General features: G+C 36.9%; 1 protein-coding gene across 4 annotated transcripts in view; it reads right to left on the minus strand.

Annotated features, from left to right (window-relative positions):
• DLGAP1 (DLG associated protein 1) overlaps positions 1 to 25,506 on the minus strand; it is a 424,396-nt gene that overhangs the window by 321,259 nt on the left and 77,631 nt on the right. For 2 of the 4 annotated variants that reach the window (XM_030012044.1, XM_030012045.1), the window contains exon 2: positions 15,638 to 15,779. The exons of the other annotated variants lie outside the window; for them this stretch is intronic. The gene's annotated coding sequence lies outside the window, so the exon portion shown is untranslated. The remainder of the gene's footprint in view (positions 1 to 15,637; positions 15,780 to 25,506) is intronic. 4 annotated transcript variants of the gene reach the window in all.

The following is a 25,506-nucleotide window of genomic DNA, read 5'->3' on the forward strand; positions in this document are numbered from 1 at the left end:
AAATGGATAATTTATGTTATTAGTACAACTCGCACATTTCTCAAGTGTCCGTCACCCTGGTCCCACTAACTGCTCTTCTCAGTTCTGATGTACATATCCCAACACCTATTTCTCATATTCCCCTGCTGACTGCTCCACACCAGACTGTATTCCAGGGACATAGCCTGTATTAGCAAGGGACAGCAGCATTGCTTCAACACTCAGAAGACAAGCCACAATTCCTTTGTGCACAGGAGAATAGAAATTTGTTGCTGACAGCTGCAGCAAAACAGTCTCCAGCCTCGCTAGCTCTGCTGCACAGGTGAGTACACGGGCAAGTGTGAAGCCATTCACATCCCTCCCAGATCACCTCTCTGCTGTGGATGAGTAAGTGAGCACTGCACGCTGAATGCTTGTGTACAAGGACTTAATGGGTCGATAGTGAGGTGACAGGTGTAAAGCTGACTACTTGAGTTTTTATGTCCATGCTATTTGTTTGGTTTTGCTTTTATTAGCTTTGCTGTATATATTCTTTCAATTGCAAATTGTGGGGGTTTCTTATCTCTTCTTAAATGAAAAAAAAATATGTTAAATTACACAGACATTTAAGAAATATGGATTCTAAAAACATAATATGGATACTAACTCATATTCCAGTGAAACACCCTATGGAGTATATTTCATTTTAGAGGAAATATTAGGTACGCTTTCCATCACTGCACTGGGAGACAGGGTGAATTTTACCCCAGTACTATTCACCTATTTTATTCACATGGGGAATAGTAACACAGACCAAGTGTTTACTGCAGTTGGGCACATCAGTATTCTTTGCATTTTATGTAGCTTCCTTTTTATCTGTGAAAACTTGGCAGCATAAGTTCTTGCTAGGGTATGTCTGTAAGGAGCAAATTCTAGTTACAGACAGACAATTGATCAGGAGGGGGCCTATGAACTACCTAATTAATTTCTTCATACCATTCTGTATTTAGGACATGAGAGTTTAGTTCTGCTGATGGACAGTCCTGCTACCAACCTGTGTATCAGTCAATACAAAGTTTATTTGTTTTGTCATTGTTTTATGGAATTCTTCAAAATGTACTGAACACAGCTGAACTCACTTGCACTCCCGATCAGGCAGAACAGTTCCTGCTTACATGTACAACACAAATACACAATCTCTGACTGTTAAGAACACTTGTGCAGTTTAAAGGGATGTAGCGCACTGCTAACGTATAACAGTGACACTACCTTTAAATCACAAGAATTTAAAACCTACAGCAAATAAGAAGACGGTCTGTAATGTTTTTAAAAGGGTAAATTATTTCCCTTAGAAAGTGCTAGAAATGAGTTATTTTGCTGCCTTAGAGAATTAAACAATATTAGAAAATATTTGATTTTTACACTTTTCTATCTAATAATTTCTACTGTTATTACTATTGCTCTAAATACAAGCAGATTACTTCAAGCTCATACTCTTCATCCAAACTGGTTTTCTGTTTAGCAATTAAGAGCCACTATTCTCTCTTCACTGTAATCAACTCGTCATTGCAAAGTAATTCTCCCTGTATTTTCAAAACCATATAAAAGTAAAACAAGTATCCTTGAAAAAGAAAAGTGAAGAGCTAGGTGTGCCTGGGTAACAAAGTAGGGACCCTGTCCTGGCAGGAATACAAGCGCCTATGGTTCCTAATATGTTTATATGGTCCATTCCATTATGAAAAATGACTGCCATTACTAATTTTTTCTCATTATTTGCACAAGACTGGAAATGAGGCACTGTCAATATGAAAGGAATTCAAAGAGACACCTTCCTATTATCCTGCTAGCCTATGTCACAACACTGTCCATTTTATTTATTACTTCACTGAGCTGGGCTTCCCAAAACAAGCAAGTTGATAGAATTACCACCAAGAAGTTGCCAAAATGATGATAAATATTACTACAAACTAGTGCTTCTCATAAAACAGAGACATAAAACAGATTTCCTTTGACATGAGCTGTAAAAATCCCCCCTTGGCTCAGATGCTAGCCACTGCTTGAAGAAAATCACCTGGCTCTGAACATAAAGTTTATGCACTGATCCGTCCCAGCTGAGGCCATCATGTAGCTATTCTTACCTTCGCATTACCAACAAATGTTGGCAGTGATGACGTCTTTCTAGATATATCTGCACTCTGCTAAAACACACTCAGCCACATCTTATTCATTACTTACTTCTTTCAACTCCTTTCCTTTTCCTTCTCCTCCTCCCCTAACTCCTTTAGTTAAAAGTTTATAGACAGAAAACAGGCAAAGTAAAACTTCATACTTAAAATGAAAGATCCACTGGTGTACTGGTATACAGTATCACAGACTTACGACAGGAAGGAGGGGAGTTACATTTCCTCCTCGCAGATCTTCAGACCTTACAGATGGAAGTCAAAGACTGAAAATGTAAATCTGAAAGACAATTCTGTCTAGCAAAGAGTGACATGGTGATTAAGGAAGAAAATATCATGAAAAATAAGCCATTGCTTGCTGGAAGATATTCAGGACAGTCAAGTTAAACGAGGTATAAACTGTAATCAAAATCGCAACCATCAAGCTGGAAAGACTGGCAAAGCAACTGAAGACAGAAGAGCTCTTCTGGAGTGAGAATAATGCACGCTGAATACACCAGCTCCTGGTGCCATTTGGAAACTGAGATGAGCGAGAGAGTTAGCAGGAAATGGAAAAGGCACCTGCAAGAATAAGTCTAGAAAGCTTTTCTTTTATTTGAGCTCTCAGCTATGCTTGATATCACTCACCAAGGTAATAAAGGTGGAAAAGGTAAACAAACACATTCTCCCAAGCTGCTCTGCAGCTTTATCCTCATGCTAAATCAAGATTTTTGCGCCATAACAAAGCTGATGATAGAATTTTGTCTCAGGACTATTTTTAACAATGAAATAAATAATCAATGGATTAGACTCAGAATGATAAATTATCAGATTTTCACTTTTGATACTTGCAATCAAGTATGAAGGGCATCTAGCAAGAACATCAGCTACTGATGAAGCCCATGTTGACTTCACACTCAGCACTTAGAAATCATTCACCATGAAGTCAGCTTGCTTTTATTAAGGCCAGAGAATTCATAAAATAAGAGAAACAGCTGTCAACTTTATTTCCTTTTCTTTGTGAAAAGCTGCTCAAATTTTATTCTGTTATGTATATAAATTACACTAACAAAAGGCATCCTATATTTTTATTTCATCTTCCCATAAGACCTGATTAAAAGCAATAGTATAAAGTATGCAAATGACACATTGCAAGAGAAGATGCATGTACTGTGGGGGCATGCTGCGGGGTTCTGTGATATTCATGTTTCTGTATAACTTGATTTATCCATTTAGCAGATAAAAAGGAACTGTTAATACTCAGGAGACACTTGCTCAGGAAGCTAGAGTGGCCTAGGTTGTTCTGGTTCATTAATGGAGAAAGTAGCATACAACTCCTCCTCTTACATAGCAGCCTACAGACAGTGCCTTCTTGGGACCACCGAGGCTGCTCTATGCAACTCTAGCAGCAAAACCCCCTTGAATTCAATTATCCAATAATTAGGAATTACTCTGGCCAAGGCAAGGAAAACCCAGCACAAAACAGGGACAAGGAAACAGCCCCTGTTCTCTTCCCTCCTCTGCTCCCAGGGCTGGAGAATAATTTCTGGGAACTTGTATATTGTGCCAAATGACCACGTACCCAACAGGCAGAGCACAGAAAAACCCTTGTGCTCCTCTAAGCTGTCGCATGGGATTTGGCTGATGTCTGGCAACTTAGAGTCACAGAATCACTAAATGGGCTCATATTTGTCATCACGCTGTCTACTCAAAATGTTAATGGTTAAAAAAAAAGGCTGATCTGGAAGATTCTTCTTACATAACACTCTTCTAATTTCCACACAGCCTCACAATCTCCACCTGTCAGAAAGATGCCCATGAATCAGCATGAAGATTTCAATAGCAGAGAAGCATACAGTTTTGCACAAACATTAAGGCAGGTGTTGTGTACCTTTGATACATGAACAGATTTGGTGGGAAAGAAATACAGAGTATTTGGTCCTAAAGACTTTCTATTTCTCCAAATTACCCTATTTACATGGGAAGACTTTATTATATGTTTAATTTAGACAAAGTTTATTTAGAAACTGCCAGCTTTACAGGAAGTTTGGCAGAACTGTACAACTAAAAAAGTACTTATGATTTGGGGCTTTAAACTGCTCTTCTACAGACTCAGTTATACAAGAAATATGAAATTATTTCTGGCCAATGTAGACAATGAATTCATTGCAGCAGTCGTCTTCTCTTTAATGACAAATTGCCCAAATTTCGCATTTCATATGGCTATTTTGCACCCTGTTATTCCTGAAAGTAGAAAAGGAAATCAGTTGTCACTCAAGCCTATCACTGTTTACTGTTAAGAACAGGCTGAGTGCATGATATGCATCTGCATAAGATCAGAAAAAGACCGTAATTTTGTTAGACATGATACATAAGAACTTCCCATAATAATCCTGTCGGATTGATTTATGCTGTCATGATCAATCTGGGCATTTTATACTTTCCCCATTTTTCTTTTGGCACTTTTTCTTCTGTGAGATTAATTTGTATAGCATTGCTAATTTCTACTGAATATTACATTAAAATATGCTTAAAGCTAGGAAAATGTGTAGAAATAATCTGAGATTAACTGCAACAGATGCTCAAATGCAATTCAGTTTTCTAGAACTGTGCAATCTGACAAAGCAGGAAGGCATTCTAATGTATAGAGGAGGAGTTACAAGTATGCACATTATAAAGAAAGATCTGAGGTGCCCTAATCATGATTAATATTAATTCCAAAACTCAGCTTCAGACTCTTGAGATGGAATACTAGTGGCATGCAGGAATAAATCTGAAGAAGACTCCCAAAAATACAGAGGTAGTACAGGTAGTCTAGATTTTCATTTTACATATGTTCTCTGTATCTCGTTATTTATGCTCACTGCTTTCCTACTGCATTACTTGCTCAAAGACAATGCTACAGGCAGTGAAACAGGCCGCAGTGGAAACACTTACTACACGGTCCCTATTTTCTGGGGCATGCCAGGTTGCAACTGAAATGTTCAGCACTGGTTCAGTGAGTGAGACCACTGAAAAGGGAGTTAATGTCAAAACAGAACTGCAAATTTTGGTATGTTAAATCTAGCAACCTCACTTGTGGATAATGCAGACATGAATTAAGCCACAAAACAGTCAAAAATAGTTTAAAAGGTTTTGTCCAGTAAGAACATGCTATAGATCTCAGGTGATGTTGTGTTAAAAATAGAGTTAACAACAAAGATGAAACAAAAAATATCCTACTTCTTTTAGCAGAATGTAGAAAACAACAGAAGAATGTAAAGGCAATAGTAAATGTTTACTATGCAATTAATTTCACAGATGAAACAAATTTCTCACTGGCTATCAGCAAAATCACATTGCAAATACTTACTAAAAGTACACTATTTTTCCTTTTTTTGTTTCTTTTCATATCCACAGGAGGACTTACAGCTGCCAACCTGAGGACAAGCAGACAAGTCTCATGTGAACAGAGAGAACTTAAAATCTTTTGGGGCTCAGTTTTATCAGACATTAACACCAAAAAGAAGCATATTTCATGTTCATGTTTTGATCCATGAGTCCAGATTTTCATCATCCTCACCTGTCCAGACTTACACTGCCTCTCTTTTTTACTTAACTGTAGTCACACTTGGAATTACACAGCTACAGCCAAGACTATCAAAATTTCTAATATAAATCACTGCACCACAAATGACATGGTTAGATGAAAAGACACAAGTTACAGCAGGAAAGAAAATGCTTGTTTCTGACATTTACCCTTTAAACTTAAAGGTGGTTGAAGAAAAGTCAATCAATACTTAAAGAATTTCTTAGATTACAGATTATCTTAGTGCAGTTAAGATTTTTTTTTCCTTTTCCACAATGTTAATATTACCAAAAAATCCAAATAAATCCTGAAGTAATGAAAAACCACATTGGTTTCTTAAGTTTTTCTCTTTATTAAGGGAGAAAACACAGTTAATCAAAGTAACTTACAATGTGTAAATTTAAACACATTATACTTAAAATTTATTTAAATATGCGCTAATAGGTCAGTCAAAGTGCTTTTGTTGGAATCAGACCCTAGCCAACACCACTGCAGAATCCAGTGGAGTAGAAAATCGCTTAGTTTAAATTATTAAAATGAAGAAATTTCTATGTCGAATAATAATTCATTGGAAATTATACATGTGCATTATATATTATGCATTTTGAATTTAACTAATGTTTTCATGAACTACCAGAAAGTGTGATTCATAAAATACAGTTTTCAACTACCTCACAGACACCAATAACAAAGCATTCAGCCTGAACTTTGCATAGTTCAAGGCACCCACAGTATATTAGTTCATGGCCAAAATATTATCTGCTGATGTGAAAAGATGGTAATAGCCACTTTTGATGTTCATATTTCCTCTGAAGAGTAAAATAGCTAGTCATCAGAAAAAAAGAAAATTATTTTCCATCATCATGCATTACATAGAGGACAGAGTTATTTATAAGGATTAAAATTCATATTCTTATATGGCATGAAGAACACCTTTCTTCCTCATGTGATTTTCATAATTCTGTTGCATTCCAGGGAACTGTCCTCTTTCCTCCCCCAAACTCCCTTCCCACCTTACTGTTGCAAAGCCACATAGAGATGCTGAAAACCATGAGAAGCAAAGAATCCCAAGAATGAGCAAACGATCAACAACTATGCTTGATACCAAAAGCTCACTCAGAAAAAAAGTTAAGGGATAAACTGGTCACAGTTTATGGTGCCACGGAACAAGAGAAATTTAGTAATAGGAGTCATTAGCAGCCAATATCAGACAAATTCAGCTTTCAAATAAAAGGAAGATGTTTTTAATAGTAGGGACAATTTTCCAAGTATTGTCCATAGATGTTCTGTTCATGAGTGTGTTAAAAATCTAGGATGTAAACTTTTAAAGATGACATGCTCATCTAAACTCAAGACCTCAGCTACTGTAAAGTATCCAGGTCAGCCCTCCAATATTACTCAGCTTTTTTATTGTAAACTGTCCAAATATTTTAAAACTTATTTCAAATTGTAAGAATTTTATTAGGTTATATTACAGTATCAGAATTTTTAATAATACACCACAAGTGTAAATTGACTGGAAATTGTTCACAGCTCTGAGTCATCTTCATTTCTGAAATATATGTAACGTCATAAAATACATAAAACTACTGCATCCAATTAAGTAAATACTAGAGATGGACTTAAAAGCAAAACAAAGGTTTCTCAACAAAATTTAGGTACTTATTGAATTGAGAATAGAACTGATCAGAATGTTTCAATGACTTGGTATTTAACTGGAAAATAATTGTTCTTTGAGTGACATATTTTGGGTGGAAGTATGAATTTCAATGTATTTCAAAGAACAAAGGCAAATCTGATTTCCTTTTAGCCTACCTGTCCACAAGAGTTCCTGTGTGACTGGTGGAAATGAAACTACCAAATTCCAGTTTGCCTTCCAGCCTTCCATTTTTTTGTATCCCAATGTTCTTAGTATGGTTAGGTATGCCTTTCTCCCAGAAACCTTCAGTGTGTTTCAAAAAAGTCGGAGCTCTATTCCCAAAGTACACTCAAGGTTCAAATTCATTTCGCTGCCTATGAAGAGAGCTTATACAATTAAATCAGCTCTGATGACACTCATTTGTTAAACAAGGTAAAGCTTCCATCAGAGGTCAGTCTCAGAAGAGAGGTTGTTTGGAATAAATGAATAAAAAGGGAGAAAAGGTCTACTTAAGTACTACTGAACATAAGTCAGAGCTGTTAATTTCTTTTCAATTACTGTTAGGTCATTATATTCCCTTCAGTTTCAGTACTCAAATACCTAGATACATTATGTTTCATTAATATAGGTGACTGAGGAAGCTGGGGTGACTTCATTTAGGAATTACAGAACAGTAAGTGTGTAAAACAAACTCTGGATAGTTTATTAAATACCTTTAACAGAGACAATCCCATAGTAACATTAGATTTTTATTTTTTTAACTTACTAACTATACATTATGACCTGTATATGTGCACTGTTTAATTCTGCCTCAGATATGAGCTTTACATATTCTCCTGTGATGTTAGTAGCTACCAGAGTTCATCTTAACTTTATTGTGACTGTTTTGTAAAATTGAATTCATACCTGAAACAAATAGCCAGCAGTCTATGCACCTATAAAAATGTAACTTCCAGAGAGTGACTTATGTTGAGCATATTAGTTGCAAATGCTAAAATAAAATACATTGGAGTGATAATTTTAATCATAATATGAGGAAAAAAAGGACATACATCATTATCCTTTTCTCACTCTTTCTGAAATCTGGTTGACTTTCAGGACTAGCTTCCAATGCAAAACAACTCATTTGAGAGAAAAGCAGCTCCTCTGTCTTAGCAAAAATAATCTCCCCACTTGAAAAAACAGTAAGTTGTAGCTAATACAACCCCCCTCCTAGGGAATGAAAAAAAAAGTTTCCTTCTAATTGTGATCATTCACAATCAACTTTGTGAGAGACAGTATATATACTGAACATGAAAAAAGGGGAAGGAAAGACCCACCTCTATTTCATTTCTACTGTATTTTTTGTCGGGAGTAGAATGCTGATATCCAGAAACATGGTGTTTCTACCATTGCAAACGGCTTTTCTGGAAGTACCACCCAAACAAGCTTACCCTATAGAATGACAACCCTAATCAGACTTAAATCCTAACTGCTGTTATTCTGAGATGCCTTAGAGAAGTCAATTCTGTAGCATATTTGCACGGTAAGGAAAAAAAAAAAAAAAAAGGAGTAAAACACTATCTATTGACCACTACCCTCTTTAATAAGCCACACACTGTGGTCCTTTGGACTGAAGTCCTCTAAGCTCAAAAAAAAGCACATTGTAGGAAAAAACATCTCCATAAATTCCTACTAATGTACTGCAAAATTGACTATCAAACCCCTTATTTTAGAATATAAAGAAGGATGAGTTTCTTTCACTTTTTAGTGGTTAACCGTTGCGCTAAAACTGCCTAGAAAAGAGATATTCCATTTGCAATGGATATAGTTAATGAAACAGATAATATTCCATCAGCATGGTAAAATCACTAAATAATTTAATTCAAGCTTTCTAAATCCCATTAGCATATTGTAACTTTCAACTATACCAACCTTACTTGATATCAACACATTTATTGCATAATGCCCTGAAATCCCTTGTACCTCTCGCTCATACACTCCCATGTATATTCTATCCTTCCATGATTCTTTTAGCGAAGTGGTATTTTTTGTAGTCTAAATGCTACTTCAAGATTAAAACTACAAATTACTAGAATTTTAACATTCCAATACTGCAGTTACTTTTTGTAATTTTGTTGTTATGCTCTGATCACTGATTCAAAGGTAGTATTAATTCCAGAGCTGATCTATCACATTAAAAGTGTAATTTTTTCACATGCAGCAAGAATAAATCTCATCACTTCACTATCTTTCAATATATCACCACTCCTAAAGACAAAATGATTTACTGACTTTGCTGACCTATTTTTCTTCTAAAAATTTAGAACCATCAGAAATATTTAATGACTTGATTTAAAGTGCTGAAATGGAAGCATGCCAAAAGCATATTAAAAAGCTGTTTTTTTCCCCAAGAATTAACACCTGTCAAATTAATAGGTTTTGAAATGGAAGACCTCATGTCCATTTCAACTTGCAAGTTTGCAAGTAAACACTGTAAAAGGAATGTGTCTTATTTCTAAAGAAGCATGAAAGCACCACGTCCTTTTCTGACTGTAAGATTTGCCTGCAGTGAGACTTCACTACGGAACCTCCATGTTCTTTTTACTTCAAAAGGTAATCACATATGAGAATTAACCCCTCTCCTTTGGAAACCTCTGGCTATAATTTAGAGAGATGCAAAAGATAATTCTGATATTGATTTAACTATTACAGAACTAAAAAAAAAAAGCTTACAAGCTCTGCCATACCATTTCCAACCAAGAGGCCAAACACTAACAGCCACACTTTCCCAGGTATGTCATATGAAAATACCTCTGTCCTGCAGTTAAGATACGCAACACACCTTCAGCCTCAGCACAATGGCACAAATCATGATGGAACAAATCATGATGGAACAAATCATAGTCCATATATTACATCTAAGATACTTTGCCTGATAAAACTTGATGCAAGTACTAACAAAATTATTATTTATTTACAATCATCAAAATTTTTTAATAGGAATTCAAAACACACACTAAAATACCACTCTCATTAGGATGGTATCTTCTCTAGCATAGTCACAGCTGATCAGTGTTAGCCTACCCTTTGGAAAAAAAAACCCACAAAAAATAACCCCCCCCAAACTACTGCCAATTTCTTTTTAAATGTACAAATCTCTACTTTAGGTTATTTTCTATGAAGATAGGCCATATAGTATTAAAAGGTAATGTGTTTGTAAATATCTGAGAAATGTCAGCAATGTTTCTATCTGAAACACGATTATAATACAGTTCTCTATTCATGTACTGTTTTGCGTACTTTTGAAACTTCCTTTCTTTTTGCTCACAAGTCAAGGAAATTGAGGTTTTCTACTTTCTTCAGTTTTACCAGCTATTTTATAATAGTGGCAAAGGCAAAAAGTAATTCAGTATCTTTTTGTGTAATGCAGCTCTCATCCTATGCAAATGTGTCATAATTCAAAATTAAGTAATTATTTTTGCATAGGCAAAGCTAGCAGTATATGCCAGGTTACCTGTAATATGTATCTTGTGATTAAAGAAATAAAGTATGGCTTTAATTAGGGAGGTAAGAAAAGCTATTTCAATGTTTCCTTAAATATATAAGGAAGTTTTTGCTCCACTGAGATGGGGAGAGAAGAGAAAAAATACTCTAGAATTACTTGAAATTCCTTTTTCCTGGGCTTTCCTAATTTTGGGGAAATGCTGGATTTCTAGTTGCAAGTCAAACTGTTACATTTTCTTTCTCCTTTCTGTATGTTTGCCTTGTTTCACTTATAAGGCAGTAGGATTTAATTTTTACAAAAATATTCCCACCTTTTCACAGCAAAAAAGGCATAATATTAAACAAACAAACAAACAAAAAAACCCACCCCACCCTAAATCCTTCTGCTGTTTTTTTTTCTTTTTCTGTGCCTTCACAATTTTTTAATGCTGATTGTAACAACAAGATTTCACAAACCATTTTAATTCCCAAACTTAATTTTATATTGTACTACAACAGGGTTAATTCAATTAATTCTGTGGTCACATTTGTTCCCTCCAGAAAAAGAAAATTACTGTCTTCATACCTTCAGTTAGGGAGAAATAGTTCTTCTTTGTCTAATTGGGCTTGAACAGAGAAGCTACTGGTTTCACTTCTTGAAATAAAATATCTTAAGATTATAGGAAAATTCAGGTAGGAGGGGACATCAAGCAGTTCCTAGTCCAAGCTCCCGCTCCAAGCAGGGTCAGCTGTGAGATCGGACTTGGTTGCTCAGGGCTTTGTCCAGTCGGGTCTTGAACACTTGAGAGAATGGAACCAGTGCAGTATCTCTGGGCAACCCGATGCAGTGCCTGGCTGTCCTCAGAGTGGAAACGTTTCTCCTTATATCCAGTCCAGACCTCTGGTTTCAACTTCTGCCTGTTAACCTGAGCTCCTGCCTCTGCACCTCAGTTTGCCAGCAAGTTTGCACTGGCAGCTGTTTCAGCTGCTTCAAGCCAAATTTTCATGGGCCTGCCCCTGAAAGCTTCCCTTCGGTATAATATAGTAATGTCATACTCCTACAAGGGACCACAGTAAGCAAACCATACAAAACCTGCATGATTATCCTTACTCTTTCTAATTCTCTGCATGATTCCCATGTCAGTGAGGCTGTTTGCAGAAAATACAATAAAGACACATTTACATGTGATGGAGTTCAGTTTCAGATTAACACACCCAACATCTGTTGTCTACATGCGAGAAATGTGCTTAAGTTTGCTGTTACATAGACACCTAAGGCCCAATTCAGTTGACCTCAGAGACACCCTAGAATATTCCTTCCTGGCCTCCAGCTATTGTTTCAGGAGGCTGCAGGTCTCCTACAGGTCCTGTGTCATATTTATCAATTCCACATGGATGTCTCATGTACACTGCCACATTTCAAATGGTACTAGTGGCATACACAGGTGACAGTGATTTGAACCTATAGAAGCCGCTTATTTGAATCATTCTTTTGGCCCAACTACCAAGAAGACATATAGTCCATTGATTATATATTAGAATTTAGACACCTAGCAAGCATTAGGCACCTACATATGCTTGCATTAAAGTGTCCTCACCATAAACTGAAAACCAGCCCAGCCTAAGATCATGGCAGATGACTGCAGATAATTACAGCTCATGAAATCAAATGTCAGTGCTTTGTGGTATGGGTGAGGACGATGCTTGAAATGGTACTACCATATATTGGGAAGCAGCTTCCTTCACATTTTGTCTCAGGCCTTCAATCACATGCACATTTAAGACAAAGTTCCACGTGAGAAAGTAACAATACTCTTTACTCCTTTCTCTTCCTTGACCACTACATTTCAGGAAAGACTACCATTCAAAAAGCAACAACTAATGAAGTCCAAATTTGGTCTGCAAGGTGGAGGAGATGGGAGGTAGAAATCAAATCCCACCTAACCTCTAATTCCTGCTTTCTGTGAATCTAATAATGATACGTTGCTCAGTAAAATGCCAACAGTAACATACAGAACTACCATGTACCTTTTGAGAGACAGAAGATAAACTGACCTCTCAAATCTTCATGACTTTCATACTGCAGGGAATACTAAAAGGGTCTTCCAGAACTCCTTCTCTTAGCTCAAGAGTAGCAGAGATTTCCATCTGCTGTTGAGACTGTTGCTTTGAATTACAGTGGCAGACCCTGCCCTTAAAAGAACTCCAGCTAATTCCGATATCTTCTTTTAATACTCCTCTTCTTCTTTCTAGTAAAACTTTCATGTGCATTGAAAAAGTGCACTAAAAACATTGAAATCTACTCTACAGATGTGGAAGAACCATGAACAAGGAGTGAACATTTAAAGATTTTAAGTAAATATGCTAATGTAGTCAAAAGCAGACAATATTCCTGAGACACAGGCTTTTCTATCTGCTGGGTTTTTTTCTATCCACTCCAAATTTCTAGTTCTTGATTTTTACTTCTTCTCATGCTGTTCTCAACTTAGTCTGTTTTTCTCAGCTGGGTAACCTCTATATCCCAGACAGGCACCTAATTCTGCCCTATACTGTCAACCTTATTTTTCCTGGCTTCTTTGTGAGCTCAAATGATGCAAATCACAAACGTCCAAACTACACAGAGGTGCAAGCTGAGGTTGAGGCATTGCTTTGATAGTGCTATAGGTAAAACTGAATGACTTGTGAAAATATTCAGCAGATGCCTTGATTAAATTCCTTTAAATGAATGTTCATGAATTATTCACTTGACTAAAAGCCCAATGATTCATTTGAACAATATCGCAAAATGATTTGGAGTAAACTATTTTATTATATTATTCAAACTACCTCTGGCTATAAGTACTCTGAAGCCACCTGGATGAATTCCTAGATGCCCTCCTAGATTATCCTAAATGTTTCTCTGTGAAAAATTTTGTTTTCTTCATTTGTCCTATATCTAGGACAATGCAATTACTAAAAGGTAATACTACATTATGTTTCTGATAATTGCAGGCTCTTGTAGATCTACAAGAAGGCTATTGCTGGAGAGCAAACCCATCATCTTCCTATGACAAATGCAGTTTGGGACAAATGCAGTATTGTGTAGGGAATACAATGAGCAACACTGTGGGATCCCTTTATTTGAGGAAGTCTTCATTTCATAAATGCATAAAGCCATTTTCCTTTCTGATACTTTGCAAATGCATGTTTATGACAAACTGTCACTTGTATTCAGATATAGAACCTAGAAACTACAGTGATGGTTCCTTGAAAATGCTTAAAATAGGTAAGATGGATTGAGTGATTGCATATTCCTTTGAATTATTATGAAAGCACCAGATCTATCTAAATCATGCTGTGAAAAAAGTGGAGTTAGAAGTTATGTAACTTCAAGTTGCTATAAACTGCTTCTTGTTGAAAGCTATATAAAACATTTTCAAATCTGTCATGTTCCACCTCTTCTGCTTAAAAAAAAAAAAAAAAAACAAACCAAAAAACCTACATGAAAATATCCAAGAAAAATATGAATCAGGCTTATGTTGTTAAGTTGGAGCAAAAGCTATGCCACCAGGAAGACCAGATACTCTTTCGCAATTAAATATAAGAACTTGGTCCATTTTTATGTCCAGAATGTATTTATTACAGTAAGACACATTTTATTAGGTAAGCTAAACCAATGTAGCTAATTCAGCAACAAAACCAGCTCAGACATACTTCTTTTCTCTTGGACACACTATCTTCACCGTTACTTTAATTGAAGTTCATTTCTTGAATACAGATTATCTTTACCTTCTTTCTGCTGCTGATATTCGCACGTGCCCTCAGAACAACCTATCTGACAAAGCAGCCAGGAAAACACATTTTCTACTTCTTCTCCCACAGCAGCACGCAAGATGACTGCACAGCCACAGCATCCCAGAGAATATGCTCTATGTCTGATCTGACTTCCCATCTTTGCAAGAAAACAGTCTCAAATCTTGGACTAGTTTGATCTACCACAAAGCAGGAAGAATGGAGTATAAACAGTAACAGAGCATGAAGGAGCCAGAAACTGCTTTATCTGTAGTAATGGGAACTGAAGAAATTAGCACAGTAGACAGCAGAAGATAATAAAGAGGTTAAAGCTGTGGGGCAGCACCTGAAGTCTGCTCTTGCTAGTCACGAGATTAACCACCATAGCCACTAGGAACCGTAAAACCAGTGACAGTGAGATGAATGTCAGGTCCTTCTTTTCTATCCTGAAATATGTATTTAAATTTACACACACACATTTTACAACTGCTATTCTGATTTTTTTACTAGCAGTGAAATTTTAAAAGCCTTTTAACAGTTTCATTGGGACCAGAGAGTGAAACTACTACCCAATGAGGCTTTGAAAAACAACAGCCAGAGAAAGCACTCATAATTTTCAGGACAGAATATCCCTCTGTGAAAAAAACCTTCTTGCTTAATAACACAGGTACCTTCCTCATTAAAACACACAGGCTGGCAAAGCAAAACAACAAAGGGGTCATGGCAGAATTGCATTTGATATGTTGAAAGTGTGTATCACCCAGCACTGAGTACCACTCTATGATTATATCCTATTTTGTACTCTGAAAAACAACAGCTTCCTACAGCAACAAAGACAATTATAAGACAGCTACCATTTATCCCAGAAAAGCTCTTTGCTACTTAGAAAAATACTAGAAAGGAAAAACAACCCCTTGCTAGTAAAATTAGCTGAAATTAGCTCCTCTGATGATCTGTTCTTTAAATTGGGAAAGAAGAAGGGTTTTTTTTTGTTCAGCATGATTTATTTTTAGACTGGCAAAGAGACAATGGTAAACAGAACTGAAGCTCTGTGGGCACCTTCTGAGGTTAAATTACCTTTCATGCCATTTGCACAGAAGACTGTTCTTAAGCAGCTTGAGCAGATGGTCGGGACACCATTGTCCGTTTACTTGTATCCACAAAGATAAACGATGGCTCTTTGAAATCCTTAACAATATGACCCTTGTGATGCTTTAGGCTGCCAAGGAAAAAAAAATAAATATATACAAATAAATATAAAGTTAGCTGAAGAGGAGAAAAGAGTTTTGATTGATGAAATTTCATTTTAAACTACTAATATCCCCTCTTTAACAAATATATGTATCTGTAATCTGGAATTATTTTGCTAAAAGAAACTAATACATTCCAGAATACTTAGCAAAGTAGGAGACACAGGTAAAAACAAATCATACACAGTAATCTGACTGAAATAAGAATCTGCCATCTCTGCACAACTGCTTCTACTACTCATAGCATTTGCTGGAGTATGCTGCCAAATAACAACCAGTTCTACTTACTGGGCCACAGAGATAGTCAGAGATTTCCAGGACCAAGTCAGAGCAGACAACTGCCAGGGCACAGCGATCCACCCACCCAGCCAAGTATTGGTAGAGGAGGTCAAGAAAGTGGAAGAAGCTAGATATCGTTTTTAGTTGTTTTAAGAACTTCCCAAACTTCTTTGAGTGCAGCCCTGGTCAAACATCCCCAATGTGAGCATTTTGCTAACAAGCAACTTGCTAAAAATGCATTTTTATTGAACGAAGTTACTAATAACAAAGATGAATGTAAAGGATTGGAGACATCATGCACAGCTGTGAAGAAAACCCTGAACTGTTAGGAACAATCTTTGGGATTTAAGTGTGAAGAGAGTGACATTAGTCTTGGGACTTGCAACTAATAATTGCATAACCTGTCACTCTTAAAAGCTCCTGAAAGAAAAGGAAAAGCAAGGTTGCTGAATATGGAAAGAATCACACAGAATCAGTGAAGGGGCCCAGATGCTGAGTTCAATACACACAGCAAAATAAGACAGAATTGGGTTTAGAAAATAACAGTGAAATTAGATAACTATGACTCACCAGCCACTCAACGCCCTAAACCCACCAGGTACTGCAAAGCGTTTAATTAGCTAAAGCTATGTATAAAGATGGATAGTTGTTTCTGCAATAACTGCTTGTTCAAAGAATGACACAACAAATACAATTCATATCCTCTATCTAATACCACAAACTCCACAGCAACAGCACATAAACAGTGGATACATCTCTCCCTCTCTCGTTTCAATGATCAATTGACTTTTTTAATCTCTTTTTGCTGTGCTGTTGGCATATTCAACATGCCTTAGAACAAATGTACAATTTAGACATTTAAGATTCTTGTCAGATTTTCAGAAATTATTAACACTCATTGGAGTAATGAAGGAAAGGAAAAGACAGGTTGAGATAAACATCAAGCAGTGGCATTCAGAAACTCCAAGTAATATGCTTTGATAATGGAGGAGTAATTATAGCTCATATAAGAGGAAATAAGTATGAAATAATGTAAATATTAATGGGACCTTAATAAAAAAAATGTTAAAAAATTAGGAAAACAGAGCAATTTCTTTTTATATGGGAATACGAGAGAAAGCCGAGATGGGAAGATTTTTCCTAATTCTCCTCTCTGCCTCAGAAAATGAGGGAACCCAAAAGTATGTTTGTTCTAAATATCAGTGTCTTGTGCTAGCTTTCATGCTAATGTCATTTCCATAAAAAGAAGATTCAAGGCCTTTCCCCAAGGGAGCACTCTCTCTGCTTCGCTTCCCCCACCTTTTTCACAAAATGAAATGGAGGGCCACTGCCCCTCAGCTGTTTGTCTCCACGTAACATCCCCAGCTACATTTGCTTATTTGCAAATACAGTATAATGAAAGTCATGAATATACTCATGAACATATTTAATGTGAACCAACTGTCTGAGAGAATAAGAAGTTGGACAATACGATCATCCATCTCTCAGCAAATCAACACTATGTCTTCCAACATCAGTGGACTTCACTTAGAAGCATCTCCATTATTACAAATTGGACACTAATTTCTTCCTCATAAACAAACTGATAAATTGCAAAAAATGCACAATATCTTTATACGAAAAGAAGTGATGAAGTGGTCTGTGAGGAACATGATAAAAATGACCCTGACCTCAAAAATAAAACATTTTCACTGAAAACACCAAAGTATACATTTTGGTTGTCCAGTAAAAACAAAGGACCATTGAATAATACTAAGGCAGCTGCATTGTGATCAGATATCTGGTTTCAATGATACCAGCTAAAAAGAACCTGACATTTTCTAGGAAATATAACAAACCAGCATTATTTACAAATGTGCTATTTGAAATGTGTTCGAAATAACTTCCATACTGAATGCACTGGAGCATCCATAAATGTTTTAGCTCCCTGCTTACCTCTTTCCAGACATGAAATTGCCCAAAAGCATATCAACAAAATGATGTTGAAACTGCTGTGAATAAAACTTCAGCAAATCAACTGAAATTCCACTTTGTTTTGTTGCTCTTACCTGGAGCTAAGAAGTGCCATGAAGGGTAGACTGGTAAGAGCAATACACACACACAGAAGGAAGTGCACATATGTATAGATGGACAAATTAATTTCCAGGGAAGTGAGGCTGAAAACCCAGGTGCAGAAATGTTGGTAGTTAAAACAACTGTTTATTCTTCCTCAGTAAAGCAGTAACAATTCCCTCCACATAAATTATTTCCTAGATCCTCCTGTAAGCTAGGCCACAATTAGTCTGCAATAATGAGTTGTCAGCTGAGGACTGGACTGTTTAAAGCTGCTGCAAAACTGAAACAGAGATTTAGGCTGTCTTTCCCTTTGTACAACTGGGCATTAATATGTCTTCTGATGACCAAAGATAGTTTCTTTTCTGCAGGTTTAGAAATATAAAAGGCCCCAGTGGGAAGGTCAGGAAGGTGTTCCCATCTTTCCATTATGCAGTAAGTTAAATCCATCATTATTTATGGAGAGGAAATATGCTGCATAGTCTCAGGAATAAGACTCAATAAAAACAAGGAGATGAAGAACAACTTCAGTTTTAACAGTGCAGTTGTACAGCAGCTGATTCCACAAGGAATTCCTCAGTACTTAACTACTTTCAGACTGCACCTTGTTTGTAAGTCCACATAAATGTAGCAGAAGAATACAGTGAGATTACTGAAATCTCATATATTTTCCAAAGAGCTGAAGATATGGCATGTGTTATTTCATAATCATAAAAGGGAGGTAACACAAAATGGAAAAGCTGTCTTTTGTCTCAGTATCATGAGTGACCAGGCTGGAATACATTTTAAACAGACAGCTATTCTGAATGAGATGCGTTAGAGGCAGAAGAGTTCAGTAGAAAAATACCAATCAGGAAATGAGATAAGTGACAATTTGGTGCTGAAATCAGTAAAACTTGCCTTTTAAATCTTGCAGAAAATTATTTATGAAGTTTGCAGTTAATACATAGCTAGAGATTCAACCTCAGTTTAACAAACAAGTGCACTGGGAAGAAAAGACTACTTGAAACTGCATATTCCAGAACTATAGTTATTTCTTATTTCCTAAGTCTTTGTTTCACTAAATGTAGCACTACCGAGATGTCAATCTCCACTGTAACACCAGAGAAAGAATAGATATCCATATTAATAATCTCATAAGTCAATGGGAGAAAGGATGAGCTCCATAATAATATGGACTGATCACAGAGCATTCCATTAAGACCAAACAGAAACCTCTCCCTGAGCAACCAATGCCGTGGCTTTTAATAACATATTGGGTCCTGACTTGCTGAAGCTAGCAGACCAAGAATTTACAGACTGTTTGACACACGATTTTACAGTGGTAAATGAAATAGAAGCTTTCAGGTATAATATACATTACTAAGAACAGAAATATTTGTGTCTTCATATAAAAATTAATACCACGACACATTTGGAGCAATTTTTCCCTTGAACATGCACATCTTTCAGATACTTGGTTGAAATCATGCCCATTTATGCAAGGTTAGAATTTCATTACCCAAGTTCCAACATCTAAAGAAGCAGAAAGAAGAAACTAATGTAATATCCAACCCCATACAAATTCTGAGCAAGTCCTTAAAGACTCTAGTGAATGAAATTTTGTGATGTGTAAGAAAATATAGAACACATGGTTACCTATTATTTCCTACTTTGTTGAGACACATACACTTGTGCAGAATGGGTGCTAAAAGCGCTACCAAATCAAAATGACTATGTTTCACAACACTTTTACAGGTATGAAGAAATACCTAAGGTATTAGTAAATGGTGAAACCTCATGCCTTTCCAGAACTACCAGAAATGTAGGTTGGTGTAATCTGCAATGTCAGAAACTGTGATAAATACTAATGAGTTTCAGGGTGTCTTTTCTAAACGTACACCTCTGACATCTTCAGTTGCACTTCCAAGCCACCTAAGCTTCCAAGAATTCGTTTCAGAATTTCTGTTATTTCTGCTTGCCCCTATTCTATTGTAACTTTTATCAGAGTAAAGATCTGTTTTCAGTACACACACAGTCACCCCTTCCATTCTGGGAAGCGAAGACTTCATTAAACTTGCAGACCCACTGATGACAAGGTTCTGCCAAACACAAGCCTTATCTGGCTCAGTTGATATTCTGGACATGTGAAAATCTCCACAGAGATAAATGATGACTACCTGGACTCCCAACAACTTCAGTGGAAGTACTATTAACCTGGAGGTCACTAAAGCCTTAGCGCTTACACGTTACTTCATCAGCAGCCAGGAGGTAGATTCAAAATATAATTTATCTGGGGAAAGGCAAAACAACTCCCTTCTACATGGAACATTTACAGAGCAACTGACAATACCTACCTCTTTCATCATGAAAGTGGCCAAACCCAGGAGTGAGCTACTCAGAGAGATCATGGAACCTCCACCTTCAGAGATACTCAGAACTCAATGGGATGACACCTTGAACTACCTGATCTAGCTTTGATGTTGTCCTTGAGGTCCAGAAGCCCCTTTTAACCAAAACGATCATTTGAATTTACGCAAAACTACTTTGTCCTCAGCTGAACCACAGCAATATCCAGAAGACAAGGTAGGAATTTGATTTGCTCTACTTCAGGCACTTTCCAAAAAGGAGGCTGAGACAGGGAGTTCCAAATCATCTGAAGTGCTTCACAATGGCCATAGGAGAACAGCACCTCAGCTTTATGTTTCATAAAGACAATAGCTGCTCCAGTGCTATAAAATCCTTAATTCCCAGCTCATGCTTCAGTAGTGATTCCAGAGAAGGATTGCTAGCAACCAAGAATCACCAGAATAGTTACCTGCCACATCTGGGTTTTCCTTTGAGGTCTCCCATCTCACTAATGATGAGGCTGACTTGGCTTTGCATAAGAGATTTAGCAAAGAAACAGCCTGCAGTGATACTGAAGTGGAAAACAGAGCAAATTAAACTGGTTGTCTTCCTATTTTACAACCAACTGCAATTATCATACTGGGTAGGTGCCATCCAAAGAAAACACTGAACTACACAAACAGGAACCATTTCATTAGCATCCACAGAGTGAACCTTTCCCCAGGTGTAATTTAAGGAGCCCTTAAAATATGCAATTCTATCTACTACTTTGAGTCCTCAATTGCTTCCTACTGTAATTCTAGTTTCCCTCTACAAGAAATCCTGCAGTTAAATCTACTTTCAGGATGACTGCCCTGATTAATAACTCTATAATGTCTCTACTCTCTGTTGGATAAAGCATTTCTTTGTTCAGAAGTAATCCTTTTCCTCTGAACACTGGCAATTTCAGTGCCGAGGGAATGAATCACCACTGCTTGGTGCTGCCATTCACACTGCTGGGATGTGTAGTCACGTGAAGTCATTCTGAGCCGTAATTTCTTATCCTCCTCAGCCAGCTGCGGATTATGACAGTGGAAAGACTATATGGATGCAAGTAACTCACAGGTCATCCAACATGTCCATCAAAAAGACCAGAGCAACTTCACAGATACTGTATGAATTCTGAATACCTCCGTTTTTCAATTTTGATTCCTAATTCGAGAAAGAATAGTATTTGCTGGAACAAACAAGGCAACCAAAAAGGCAGAACACAGTAATACAGGATGCAGTTCCTGGAAGGAAATGAAAGGGAAAACATGCTTTGTTCTACGTTAAGTTCCACTACAGTTTGCTGGAAAACAAATCTACTGGGCAAAAGTGGTCAGTATTCTGATTTTCGCTCCACATACTGGATTTTAAAAGAAAGTAAAGATCTCTTGAGTATGCACACATCAGTGACAGAGGTACTCCTTACAGTGGAGAGCAAATGTTCAGTGGCCTGACTTGGGACTTATGTATCACAAAGGATCATTTAGTTCACAGCAGTGATCTAAGCATGAGACAATGACACCTCCAGCTATCAACCCTACTGATGGGCAATTGACTAGTACAGGTGTCAGTGCTTTTTGAAAGGTCATTTCATCTTAATGTAGAAAAGGATCACTTTAGAAAACAAATTTCCACAGAACAGGATAACATTTACCTGACTTCTTCTATCAGGAAAAAAGTACCTTTCGATAAAGGAATTAAAAATTACTAAACAAGTTTATTAAACACATTTTACAATGATCCTATGCAACAACATATTAACAAATTTATGTTGATGACTGAGGGGCATAATTGTATAGAAAAATCCACTGAGAAAGAAAGGCTGAAACATGCATTATCTCATCAGCTTACTGGGGCCCATTTCACCTGAATTTAAAAGACCTGAGTAAGATTATGCAGTGAGTCAGCTCAGAGCCCAGAATAGAACCAGGGAACCATGGCTCATTGTCTCTGTCTTTAACCATTAATTCGTACTCCCACACTGAGAAAAATGGATGTTACTATTTTATTAAGCTCCCCCCAATATATTTAAATCATACCAATACACTGAACCATATTAGAGAAAAAACTTGAACTGAGATATAAGCCTGATATCCTGTCTGAAACTTGGGTCACTACAAATATGGGTAGAAAAAGGGGCAATACTTTGGTAAAACTGACCGACTCACAAGCTTTACCATTCAGTCCTCTAGTTTTGATTGCTTCGGGTTCTGTTACAACTAAAATATGTCAATCTCACTTTCAAAACAAAACAAAAAAATTTCAGAGGTCTCTAACCACAAAGAAGCTCTTTAGGTAGTAAGTTATATATGTATTTGTTACTGTAAAGGTTCATTCTATCATAAATATACATTTTAAACTTTCTGTTGTGATCTCGTTTAAAATCTCATGAGAGTATACTACTGCTTATGAAGTGCTTCAACAGACAGAGCACTGTATAGCTGTCTCCTAACACCAAATCTGTCACTTCATTCTAGGACAGTAGTGGATGGATGCTCTGAAAAGCATCCATTTATATGGCGCTTTACAGTACAATTTAAAGAAACGTTCCAATATTTAAATAAATAATGCACATTCTGATAATATTTAGCTAAAGTTAACATCTAGTAAGGAAACTGATCAACTCTTTATTGCTAATGGAACTCTCTTTTAACTAAATACAGATTTTAAAACGAAATATGCATTCTGGAGAATACTCTCTTTCTTTCCTTCTTTCTATTTCTTTCACACATTATGTTTTTCTTTCACTCAGTCTCAGATGGTCCCCTTTTTGCCCTGCAAATGTGATGGATCTGTTTTGGAGTCTGTCAGGATAGTAACAAGTCTGCAAATGCTGCAATCCCAGCTGAGTATGGACTATGTCTGCTCTCCTCTAAAACCAGCATCAACTGGTTCCAGACCTCTTCTGATGCTGCATATTCCCAAACACATTTGTCATCTCAAAATCAAATACTTGAATGCATTTGAAACTATCAGTAGTCACTAAGATTGGACAAACCACTGGATAAGCATAAATATGAACAATTACTTCACAACCTGTTCCAGGTAAGAAGCCACCCACAGCTTCCCTAAAAGAGGCACAGATCAAGAACTCCTTTACATCTCCATCAGTTCTTCCCCACCTGCCCACACCAGTTAACTGGGATGAGCCAGTTGTATTTCCCTTTTTCAATGCTGCACAGAATTCACCCTGTGCTCTCAGTCACTCCTCTTCCCAACAGACAGTGGGGTGCAGCCAATATGCTTTCACTCCCGCTCCCTCCAGTTGCTCACAGCAGATAATAGCAAGTAAATAGTCATTGTTTTCTTCCCCACAGCGAGAGTCACAGGCTGATCACTGCTGAGTTAAGGAAGAGGAATGACTCTCCGCAGTCAGCCAAGAGTTAGGTGAGATGCCCGTCTATAGCAAGTTTTACAACTTGAAAATGTCGTTCTGAACAGCTTTTTACAGGGCAGACCTCTTCAAAAATTTTAAGCTAATGTCTGAATATCTTTTAAAATGTCATGTGCAGACAGAGCTATATAATATATATGAATACATGTTTCCTTGTCACCTTCCAAAGCTCCTGTGTAGACACATCTCTGAGGCCTGTGGATCACAGGACTGAAAAATGATCAATTAAAGCTGTTTCAACATGTGAAATAAGGAACAAAACAGAAGAGGGAGCTGAGAAGACAACAGGGAGCTGTGATTATACAGAACATGCAGGATTTGCATATTGTCAACTTGCAGACTCAAGGTGAAATTTTCCTGAATGATGCAAATATACAAGAATTACAAGTGATATCAGCAAATTTTGGCTATCTGACATAATTAAGGTAGATTTCTAAGCTATATATTTCTCTTCTGACTGTAAGAGAAGGGTGTCACACATGGTGTCATATACCCTTGCAGAACCTTCCCAACAACTTTGCTTGGTAGAAAGAAAGACTGGTTTAACATACTGTTTTCTTGGAAGTCATCTTTATTGCAGTGTTGGCAGACACCTTAGAGTGAAATAAAAGATTATTTTGATATATTCTGTGTCAATAGATATAATAAAACGCTAATTTTTGGAAGTTGATAAAGGCAGGGCATGAAATGGATGGGTTAAGAAGCACTGGCACAGAAAAATAAAATAGTTTGCCTAAGGTAAAACATCAAATCACCAGCAAAGTTGGGAATATGTTTGAGATTCTAAGAATTTTCTTTGGAATGATCTACTGGAATATGTTTTCTCTGTAATATCAGACTTTTCTTTTTAAAGATATAAACTACTAGGATATACTGTTTTCTATATAGGCATACATGAAGCAATTTGTAAACCTGTAGTCTTCAGAAGACCATAAACTACTTTTGTATACTGCTTAAAGCTCTACATACCACTGGAAATTCATAAAAGGTGGCTAAAGAGCCATTATCCCCTTCTATAACTCAAAAATTTGGTGCTGTCTTATGAAATTACCAGCCAGGAAGTTTAAAATAAACCAAAGGAAAAAAATTTTCACAGATTGTGCATGTAAATTGAGGAACTCACTCTCTTAAGACATTAAGGAAGTAAAAGTATGAAGAACTAAAAATGAGACTGAGAAGTTCATGGAGAATAAGCTCCCTGATCATTATTAAATACAGAAGCAAGCTCCTTAACCCCTGATGGTCATTCCTGGTGTGCCTTGTTTCTTATACTTTTTCTGTAACCATTCATTGCTGATCACAGTACCAGAAAGACAAGCTGGACCTCTGGTCCCACCCAGTATAGCAGCTTTTATGTTCAGCAGAGCACTGAAGAGGACCGTACCTGTTGTGTATAAGCTTCTCAACTGGCAACATGTGTCTTCCTGAAAAGTCAAATTCATGAAGCAGACATCTAGAAACACCAGTCATGCTTTGCTTGGTTTATTCTTCCAGGTCTTTCAAGGTCATTAACTTCTGGTAAATGGTCAAAAAATATAATCTTAACTGCTCATTGTTTTGCAAACTAAAAATAGCAGTCCACTCAGTAGTTCCTCAGGTTGCCTGGGTAAAGCCCT

Source organism: Aquila chrysaetos, chromosome 4, assembly GCF_900496995.4.
Source record: "Aquila chrysaetos chrysaetos chromosome 4, bAquChr1.4, whole genome shotgun sequence".
Taxonomy (NCBI): domain Eukaryota; kingdom Metazoa; phylum Chordata; class Aves; order Accipitriformes; family Accipitridae; genus Aquila; species Aquila chrysaetos.